This window comes from Ammospiza caudacuta, chromosome 18, assembly GCF_027887145.1.
Source record: "Ammospiza caudacuta isolate bAmmCau1 chromosome 18, bAmmCau1.pri, whole genome shotgun sequence".
Classification (NCBI taxonomy): domain Eukaryota; kingdom Metazoa; phylum Chordata; class Aves; order Passeriformes; family Passerellidae; genus Ammospiza; species Ammospiza caudacuta.
Window position 1 is genome coordinate 7529295 of NC_080610.1, and position 10729 is coordinate 7540023.

A 10729-nucleotide genomic window follows, 5' to 3' on the forward strand; every position below is an offset into this window, starting at 1 on the left:
GGTGGCAGCGTGCCCCATCTCCAGGCTGGCTGGGGGTCCTGCCTCTGGGAGTTGCCTTCAGCCCTTGCCAGTGTCATCTCATCGTGCTGGGATGTGGCAGGGCTGTCAAGCAGCCATTCCCCTTCACTGCATCAGTTGTGTTGTTTGTGATGGTTGTTGTGCTGTGTGGGGTTAATTGGGTTAATGAGCACATTGTACATTATTAGAGGCTGAATTGACAATTATGCTAATTATTGTGTCTTTGTTACTGAGGATGTTTAAAAGTACAGGGATTCTTATACTGTACACACTAAATCAAACCTGAGTACCTGGACTCACTTTACCAACGGAGGTGTTCCATATATTTGATATCAGGAAACGCCTCCTGGTTGGCCTATCCCTTCCAGCAAGAATGTGCAAGCTTAACACACAATCCTTAGCTCATGCAATTCCTTGCCTGACTACGTGTCTGGGCTGTTTAGTTTTACAGATGGGGAAAATGAGACATAGACCTTTCTGTGACATATCAGATCTGGGTACTCTCTCACTAAAGCATGCATGCTCCAGTGTGGTTGCTTGCTCCAAGCCAGTGCTCCTTACTCCATAGTGGACACAGCCTTTTGATTCTGAAACGTGCTCTCATGACAGTTCTTCAAACCACAGCAGTTGGTTCAGATGCCAGAGATCTTTCCATGACTCTGTTCTTCCTATCAAGTTCTGTTTGTGCTGAAAAGCAGCAATCTTCCCAGAGGTCACTATTTGCTGAGGTGAAGAAGCAGACTGTGATTTCTAGATATGCTGGTTTGGGCTGCTCTCTAGGTTGCATCACTTTGTCATGCAACTGTTACTGTCATGCCACTGTAGTAATGCCATCCTGACTATTCCTACTGTGCAGTTGTCCCAGTAAAAATAACCCAGGGATGCGTTTGTGCCCTAAAACCAGCTATGGAACATTATTTCTGGATACTGAGCAATTCCAAACTCTAAAGCAGTATTTGGCTTGAATAGAGTTATCTTCCCTGCTTCCATGGAGCTCACATGTAATGTTCACCAGAATTACTGCTGGCTTCAATGGGAGCAGATCTAAGGCTGAGAATGGGGAATGCCCCAGTGTGCTCTTAATCATCTTTAATGTTGATCCAAAGGTGTCTATTCAAAGCAGTACAGTACCACTATGTGGGCTGCACAACCTTTCCAAAGTCTGGTTGGTATCTGATGGCCCACCTGTGCAGGACGCCATGGCTGCAGTGCCTTAGGTGTAGTCATATTTATTCAGAGTAATCATGAACTGGGAATGAATGTAGACTGAGGAATTTATGACATCTAAGGCTTAAACAAGAGCTTTTAAATCTATAGACTTCTATCGACTTCTCTCTTTCAGTAAAGAGTTCATCTCTCCCAGTTTAGCAGGGAAGGTCATCTGCCCATGAAGTGCCTTGTGAAGCTGGGAGTACTTTTGTGCATGTCGAGTACAGAGCACCTTTGACTAAAGCCAGCTGATTGAAAACTTGTCCACATCAGCTCTTTTTTCCTTATATGAATGTGCATGCTTGAGCATGTTAGGAGAGATTTAGCCCCTCCAAGCAGCCTACTTGCACTTACATCTCCTGGACTTCTGACTTCTTAAAGTACCTCTTCCCTTCCAGAATGTGACATTTCAGCAGAGGCAACCAATGCAGACTAGTCCTTATTGTCCATAGCACTAGTTCACCACATGAGGTAGAATAATGTCTCCAGAAGGTGAATACAGAGGGAGCTGAAAATGGCAGTGAGAAGAGCATGGCATGATCAAAAGCACATGCCTCATGAATTTATCATGAACTAATTCTGTTGCACTTGCTATATAAATCAACTGATAACTCACCATGTAAAAGATCATGTACAACTATTCAGCACTTCCCTCCCATTTCTGCTATAACCCTCTTTCTGAAATTCACTGTACAATTGCTGCGAGCGTGCTCACACATTCTGCTCTGTGGCAGAGATGTGTATGTGGCACATCAAGGTAATGGATTTTTCTTGAATACCCTAGCAAGTACTGTCATGTTTTGCATCAACAAAAAGTGATTTCATATAGCATAAAGCAAGGAGTTCAAAAGAGCTGATGACCCTTTTTGGCCTAGTTCCAGATGGGAGTCGTGTCTGGGTTAGTGCCCAACCTTTTCCAGTAAGTTGATTCCCACTCTTCAAATTGTAATGGCTACAGTGAGTTGTGCTCCTCTCCATAATGATTACTTACAGAAAAGAAAAAGTGCTTTTTCACTGAACTCCAGCATTCTTCCTCATGCCTTGCCAGAATTTTGTGTAGGTGCCTACACTTTATACTTGCTGTGAAAACTGAGGCATCATATCCAAAACTGCTGCTGGCATGAGCATACATGTTGTGTTCTAAGACTCTACAGCAACATTTGAGTCTACCAGTTCTATACTGTTCACAGGTCTACAATTGATTTAATGTATTTCTTTAATAAGAAAACTAAACTGTCTTGATTTATCAGCAGACATCATCTAGCTAGATTTTAGCAAAGCACTTTGTAAGGTATCACATAGGAATACTGTGCTCAGAAAAAACAGGGATTAGCACAAGGCTTGTGCTGTAGAAGAGAGGCTAATGACAGGAGGCTGCACAGGAAAGAAAGTCCTGAGAGTGGAATTCTTCCAGTAAAAGGTTGATGTATTTGCAAATGTTAGTTCTACTAAAGTACAGGTTCACCGGGCAATATTGGGATTCTGCAGAAGCATCTGTACGTACAAGTGTATCAGAGGAGCCGGGGGCCCCTTTCCTTTGCCTTTATCCCCACTGAACAGCACTTGCCTGCTCTAGTCTCTGCAAGAGGAAATGACCCTTTCTGGTGCTGCCATCCCCTGCTGTGTTTCAGAGAGATTTACTGCTCTCTGCTCACTAACTGTACTCAGGGGCTGGTATAAGAGCAAATACCTAAGGGATGCATACGTCAGCAAAACTTGTTCTTCCTTATTACTCCAGTCAGGCCAAGGATGGCCCTTCTGTTAAAGAAAGGTTTGTGAGTCTGGATCTGCTTATTCAGATGAGGTCAGAATTGTCCCCTAAGTCTACTCCTGCCCACATGTCTGAGCATGGAAGGAGAAGGGGATAGACCTACCCAGCATGTCAAAGGAGGGACAGAGTTCCTGACTGATGCCAAAGTGGAATGGAAAGCTTCTTTCTGTGACATGTGTGATTGCTGTATGAAAGCATCAGAGTCAGCCTGCCTCAGACTCACAATAATCAGTGCAGCTGCCACTGCTGTACAATGGTGAAGTGAGCCATTTCCCTGTTTGCCAGACTTGGCAGGGAGGTAATGGAAGAGACACACCTGGGGAAGCAGGTACTTGGGCTGAATGACTGATGGAGTCCTAGATAATACAAGAGGGAGAGATTCAGAGATTACAAGGAGGAAAATACTGTGTGGGACTGGAAGAGAGGAGGGAACATATCCAGAATAAAATGAAAACAAGGGGTGGAATATTGTTGGAAGATAGAGAAAGGGACTCACGTCCCCAGAAATCTGGAGGGCATGGTGGTTTTTTCTCTTTGTCTGTCTCAACCTCTACCCCTTCTCATCCTTCCCACACAGATACCTTAACCATCTTTCACTGTGGCAAGTCAGTCCAGCACACATTCTACACTGCTCAGCTCACAGTGACTGGTCAGTCTGTGCTGGCTGTTTTTGTTGAGATGCTCTTCTCCCTTTTCCCATTTTCCTGTGCAGGGATTTGAAACCAAGAATGAACCTTTCTCATCTGTCTCAGTGACAGGAGGTGATGTGTTAACAGGGAGAAGTGAAGGGAGCCATCCATGCCGAGCATTTCGGAGCCTTTCCTGTCCCACTTACAGACGTTTGCTAAAGAGGTGTTTTGGTTTAACTGTAGCTTATTGGATTATGTGATTATAGCATTTGAATTCTTTATTAGATCTTTTCTGTCTTGGTCCCTGGGGTTGAGAGGGGCTTGTTTTCTGGCCTTTGATTTGTTTGAAAAAGTCAGGCTATTTGTATCACTGCTTCTTTGCTTTGATTCTTTGACTCCTTCTCTGGGGAGCGTTCTGATGTGCAGAGCTCAGCTTTGTGTGTCTGCTGCATGGGATGTCTTTGTGGTTTATTTTTGTACTGGGCACAAATCACCCCTCCTGCTCCCTTCTTTGCACATTTTCATGAAAGCAGATTATTGCTGACCAGTTCATTTGGAAAACTTGTGCTTGCTGACAGCTGTACAGAAAATTCAGTATTTTAATGAGAGACATACTACCTTTGCTTGGAGGGATGGATGGCATTGCAGCAATTGTCCATTTTCCCCTCAGGCCCTTTCTCCTGGAAAAAAAATCTTATCATTATAATTCATTTATCAAAAGAATATTCTTCACATTCTGCTGTATCTGCTTTCTTGATGATTTTAACTGAGGTGCTAGAAGAGGACTCCTCTGAACCCCGCAGTGGGAAGTGAGTAGCTTATACTCTGGTTCTTTGCCACAAAGCAGCACCCTGTGAGCAGAATTTCAGAGAAGGGAAATTTGCTTAGCTGGCAGGAAAAGGTCAGGCCCAGCTGGGTAAACGCTGCCAAGAAGGGTCAGTGTGGTGAACCAACTTAAGCTTCATTTGTCACCTGTCACTGCTGAGCACGATACACTTAATAGCATGGCAGTGGAAAGGACAAAGGGGATTTCTGAGGGGAGAAGTGAGGTAAGCCATAATTAACTTGAATTCTGAAGGAGAAACTCCATATTGGAGCTGCTGAGTTTCTCTTGTGAGAAACTCTCATGTCTTAGATGTTTTCACATACACTTCTAACCCACAGCACAGCTCCTCCTGCATGCTCTAACCCCTGTCCATGGCCGTGTTCTCCACAGTGTGTCATGTCAGGAAACGGGACCAAATGAAAGAAGACTGAGTCTCTGTGACTGGTCTTTTGTCTATTGCCTGGGCACAAACACTGAATGCAGTACTAAGATCAGTGCAGTGCAGAGCTCAGGCTCAGGCTGACTTGTTGACCAAGGAAGCGGAGAGAACTCTCCCATGCTTATGTTAATTCTGGGATTAATGTCCCCACCCAGCATGGGTAAAACCAGAACTTATTGACCCCAAGGAGAACAGTTTTGTTAATTGTCCCTCCAGCAACAAGAGACAAGGGGTTCCCCCACACTCTCTCTATAGGATGAGCTATTGCCTATACCTGTAGTACCTGGTTTATCTATCACCTCTTCTGCATTAAATGTTACTACCATATTCTTGCTTTTCCCAAGAGAAAACAGGCATGTTTTGTTCTTTTGTTCCTGAGTGCTTTCCAGCCAGTATTTTATCCCTGTAGATGTATCCTCATGTACCCCACAGCACAGTGCTTCAATGGTGAAGCATAAGCTGATTGGAAACAAGCTATTTGGTGGCCTCTTCTTCTCGCCAGGCATAGCTTGGAAATATCTTTGCAAGGGCTGCCAGTGCCCAAGCAGTGATTTGGTTCCCACATCCTGCTCATCCTATGTGAGAGCTGCTTTTGTTTTGCATGGCAACAATTGGCAGAGCAGGCTTGGAACACTGAGCCTGCATTCTGCTTCACCCCCAGAGCTGGCGTGTAAGTGGGCCTGAACTATTTTTAAAGGAAACCATTCAAGTGTCATTAACAACAAAGTCATAATGGTAGCCTCTGACACAGCTGGAAAACATCTGCAAACACTTGGAACAGGTAACAGTTTGATGAGGGCAAAGTTGTATCAGACTGCACACGGCTTGTGAGGATTAAAAGCCTTAGCTAGTGGGGTCAGCATGACCTCTGGTTTGGCTTGGAAGCTCCTTTTGTTCAGGAAATATTGGTAAAACATGGCAGCTCCTTGCTTCTGGAGAGTGTCAGGATGTAGAATACCAAACAAAAAGATAATTTACCTGACAAATGTAGCTCTACTCCATCCATGTAAATTTCTTGAATCTGCTCATTTTTCAAAAGCTGAATTTCTATACCATTTTGAAGGGTAGGGAATGATTTTTTTGTTTTGTTGTAGGTTGTCTTTTAAACAGCTGCCTGCACTTGGTAAACTGCAGTCACTGTGGTGAAATGACTAATGTTGTACATTCCCTAACACTGAAAATAGTTGTGGTGCAGATTTTGCTGGGATTAGTTTTGTTGTTCTGTTTCTGTAAAAATCTTAGGCAAGTGGCTTTTTGCTGATGTAGACAAGCATGGAAAGCATGAAGCTTCATTATTCACAGAAATTATGGCAAAAGCACAGCAATGACAAAAGGAGCCAAATAAATATTCCTGATGTTTCTTTTGCTGCATTTGCTTGGAGCAGTGTGTGTATGGCCAGGATGTCATGGTTTTTGTGTTTCTGCTCTTTTGCCTTGAGGTCTGTACAGTGATAAACTGTAAGTGAGGACCACACTGTGTTATGAATAGAGCAAAAAAACAGGGTTGTGTTTTGTATCCTCTCCACCTGCCACCTTAGGATTACCTTTGTCTCAACAGCTTCTATTTTAAAACAATTTTGAGATGCCAGGTGAACAAGATTTGGAAATCTAGGCAGTTTTCTGATTGCTATGGAGCCAGTAAACAGAACTGCAATTGCCCTATACACGATGCTACTATTTTTGATGTCAGGAATGCCACAGATAATGCCACAGATGTCTTTTTTTTTTTTTGTCTTCTGTTTTCTGTCCTGCTTTTCACCTGAAGCAGGCACACTCTGAGCATTGAGCACCTCCTAAATACAAAAAAACTCCAAACTGAGCTGTTCTAGTAAAAGATAATACCTCACCCACTGATGTTACTCCCTACACTGGCCACTGGAAGAGCCCCAGGCTAAGCTGAGTGTCTGTTTAAACAGTTTCAGTTGTTGGCCACAGCAAAATTGTTGGTGTTGGAGAAAACTGGGAAATGCTCACAAGAAGCGTTCCTTTTGCAAACTGATGGAAACACAGCCCCAGTAAAGACAGAAGAGATGGGAGGAGTCAGTAGCAGGTGTGGGAGGTGAGTGCTGCCTCTGGGTGATAATGGCCACTGTGTCCTCTGCAGTACCTCTGCAGTGACAGCAGAAAACTGACTGCGGGTACACACATCTTTTGTCATTGCTAATAAAGGAAAGTTTCAGCAGATCTTGGATTACTTCTTTACCTCTCATAAAGGAGAAAGGTTGGGTAGATGCCACTTTTATGGAACTTTTTAAGGTACCTGCCCGGGGCTATGGGAAATCAGTGACAGTGACAGACCTAGAAACAGAGCATAGGAGTCCTGGCTCTTTAGCTCTCTTCACTAGCCATTAGATGATACTTCCTCCAGATGTTTCAATAATGGGTGCTATAAAAAGTTCTTTGCGTTGCTGCTGCAATTCCTTATTTCCAAAGGGCTGCCTGCCTTTATGTTTTTAATATCATTGCTTTGAAGCACCATAGCTGGAAGTGACAGTGCCAGAAATAATAATAACAATAATAATCTGCATAGCACAACGGGTATTTTACCAGCATGCAGGAAGACAAAGGTCTCTGTGTGTTTTATATTAGCACAGTGAAAAACTCTTATTGAGTCTATCTGGAATGCATAGGTGGGAACCTTAACCCCTCATATGCTGAGAAGAAAATTATATGCAGACCTGAGAGCTGAAGTAAATTAAAAGGGCAGAGCTTCATTCCTTTGGCAGTGGGAGGTCTTTCTGGACCATATGCCTTGACAGCTTTGTTCAACCTTATGTATTTAACATCCATGTGACACCAGTGTAGTTAATTTACAAGTTTTTTTTTTTTCATTTTCTTCAGTTGTATATAATTGCTCTTTAATATAGACCAGAAAAGACAGAAAAAAGGCAAAAACCCAAATCTTTTTTTTTCTCTGCCAATTCAATTCTTATTTCTGCCATGGCCCGTGTTCAAAACCCAAACAATAAAACATACAGCTGTGACATAGGGGAATTGTCCAAAAAGGACGATGTCTGAAGGTTTATGATTAGGTTTTATATTCCCTCTATCTACAGAGCAGCACTTCCTGAATGTTTCTGTGGTGGGAAAAGCATCCCAGCCATTTCCCCTTGTGGATGATGGTGTAATTAGAGCTGTAAAGAAAGAACCCATGACACTAAAAGGCTATAAGTGCTGCAGATTTAGGACAACAGGTTTCTATGGAAACTGAAGTGAAAATAGGACCTTAAATGGGTGAATAACAATAATACAGAGTTCTCAGTTTGGATCACTCTGTAAGTTGCAGGAAAATACAGCCTGCCTTTCTGGCAGTTATTTGCATAATCTTTTCCATGGTGCTTTCAATGAAACATTGCCCCTCCAACTCTTAATTTCTATAGAGAAACATTCTTCCCTTAAAAAAGAAAGATGAGGATTTCCCAATGGATGGTATGCATCCATTTATAGATGTTATCAAAATAATTCGAGCTCAATGTAGGCAAATAAGCAACATAAGTGATGGCATCTCTTCTCATCACTGGTACTACTCATTGCAGTCCTTGGTAGTAGCTGAAATGTTTCCTGCACAGATGGAATATGAATTCTTCTTGTATTCTTGCTGATGCACTGGAAAGATGAGGCAGCACCAATGGTACTTTTGCACATGATGCATCTATCATTCACTGTGTGCTGTAGTAGCCAGTTCTTGATAACCAGTTGTCTCTGAAATTCTGCTGAGTGTTTTGCAGTCCAAGACTGGGTTTCATGTTTGCAGTGGGAGATCCTTTCCCTCAGCTCTTCAGTTTCTGAGGAAATTCGGAACAGTCTCTGACTGGCAGAAAGTCTTTCCAGGACTTTTGGTAGAATATACTGTCTTGCATTTGCTGTGCCATGCTTTAAGCAACATATGAAAACGCCACAGTTAGAAATGCCCAAGGAAAGAACAAAAGGGGACTTGGCATTCTTTGCAGTGTTATGTTTTCTTGTTGAGCATTTAACCACAGTAGAAGAAATGAAACTGCAGTGAGGGAAAGATTGAACTGCTAGTGACAGAAATACCCATATGGTCCTGTTTGTTTCTGTAGAAACAGCCATGCAAACTTTGTATAATAAATATACAAACTTGGGAATATTTGGGTCATAGATTACAGCTTTCTCTGCAATGAATCTGTATAGGCTAAATATATAGGAATATATATGTAGCATTATTACTAAAATGAGAGACAGCCAAACTGGGGCACATCTGTGCAGTAATTGACCTAAGAGCTTATCATCCCCATGGCACTCTGAGTGGTTCATGGTGCTCTGCAGCCTGAAACATGAATTAATTTTGCAAGCTGTGGCTAAAAGTCACATAAGCTGCAGTTTAACTCTTTGCAAACTGTCCCAGAAGAAAAGTCAGCCTCATCATGTGCTGGGTCTCTTCTCCTGCCCTCTTTGGTACCAAAACACTATTCCAAATGGGAACCACTTTGACCAGTCTATTGCCAGTCATTGAGCCTGAGCCAAGATCCTGGGTTGTGGGAGTGTCATCTACAGCATTACCAATGATTTCTGGTCTGAAATTTGTGTTCTACCGTTTGAGTTTTAATTAAATAATACAGGCTTCTCTGACTCTCCAGCTTTATGTTGCCATAAATGAGGGAGAAGCTGTTTCTCTGTGCATGTGTCCAGAATCTCTCTCTGCATGTCAAGCCAGGCAGATCCATGATTCTGGCTGCTCTGCTTGTGCAGGCTCAGGGCATCATCCAGATGCTGACACACTGGCTCCAGACAGGCTCCCCACAGAATAAATCGTGTTAAATTCTTGATCTGATTGGCAGCCCTGGGAATTCAATTCAAGTCCCTGGGGAGAGGCAAGAGAGCATTTCTTTTCTCTATGGCTATTGTCATGAAAATGAATAAATCCTTCTCCCTCCCCCCCATCCTCAGGTTGTCACTGGCCTGGATTAATTTTGTGTACGTTTTTCATATTCTTTCCCGTGCTGTTTCTTGAGGAGGGCATGGCCTAATTCTCTGCTCAAGTTTAAAGCAAAACTGAGCAGCCTGGTCGGTGTTAAACCAGGAAGGGAAGATGAGTGACCTGGCTGAAGCCTCTGCAGCCTGCCGGCTCTGTGGCTGCCTGGTGCCCCAGCTGTGCTGCCCCGATAAACACAGAGGCTCCTTGGGGCCGATGGGGGCAAGGCTGGTCACACTCTCCACTGCCTTTAGCACATCCATCTCATCATCATTGTCTTCTTGTTAGGATATTACTTGGTGATTTGTCCATGGATTTACTGATCCTTTTAGGCAAATCGAAGTTATCCGCAGCTGGGCTGGGCCTGGTGTGCCCCCGTGTCTGCCCCCGTTATCCGTGTGATACCCAGCACGGGGCATTGGCTCCGGCACAGCCCGGTGAAGGGAGCGAGCCCCGAGCCCAGCGCGGGTTAGGTCAGGCACGAATGAATCGGAGCAGCAGCTGGGACCCCGCGCAGCGGCCGGGCTGCAGCTCCCGGCAAGGCCCGAGTGCCCCGGGGATGCTGGGCTGCAGAGCCCGGACCGCGGGGAGCTGCCCGAACGCGCCCGTCTGAGGAAACCCATCCAGCCTTTGTTTCAGCACAGCATTTCAGCATGGTTAAGCTTCACGTTTACTGCTGTGCTTGCAGAGGGAAAATGGAAAAAGTATAATTTTGTAGTGTATTTTTATTAGCTGAAACTTTCTGATCTGTCTCTTCCCTTTTGAAGGCAAAAAATGAAAAGAAAATTTCCTTTTGTGGGAAAGAAATTTGATCGTTTTGAAAATTCTTTGTTTAAATATCTGATTTATCATTAGTGAAATGAAGTTTTTTCTTGGAAATTAAAAACTTCCCCAAAATTTT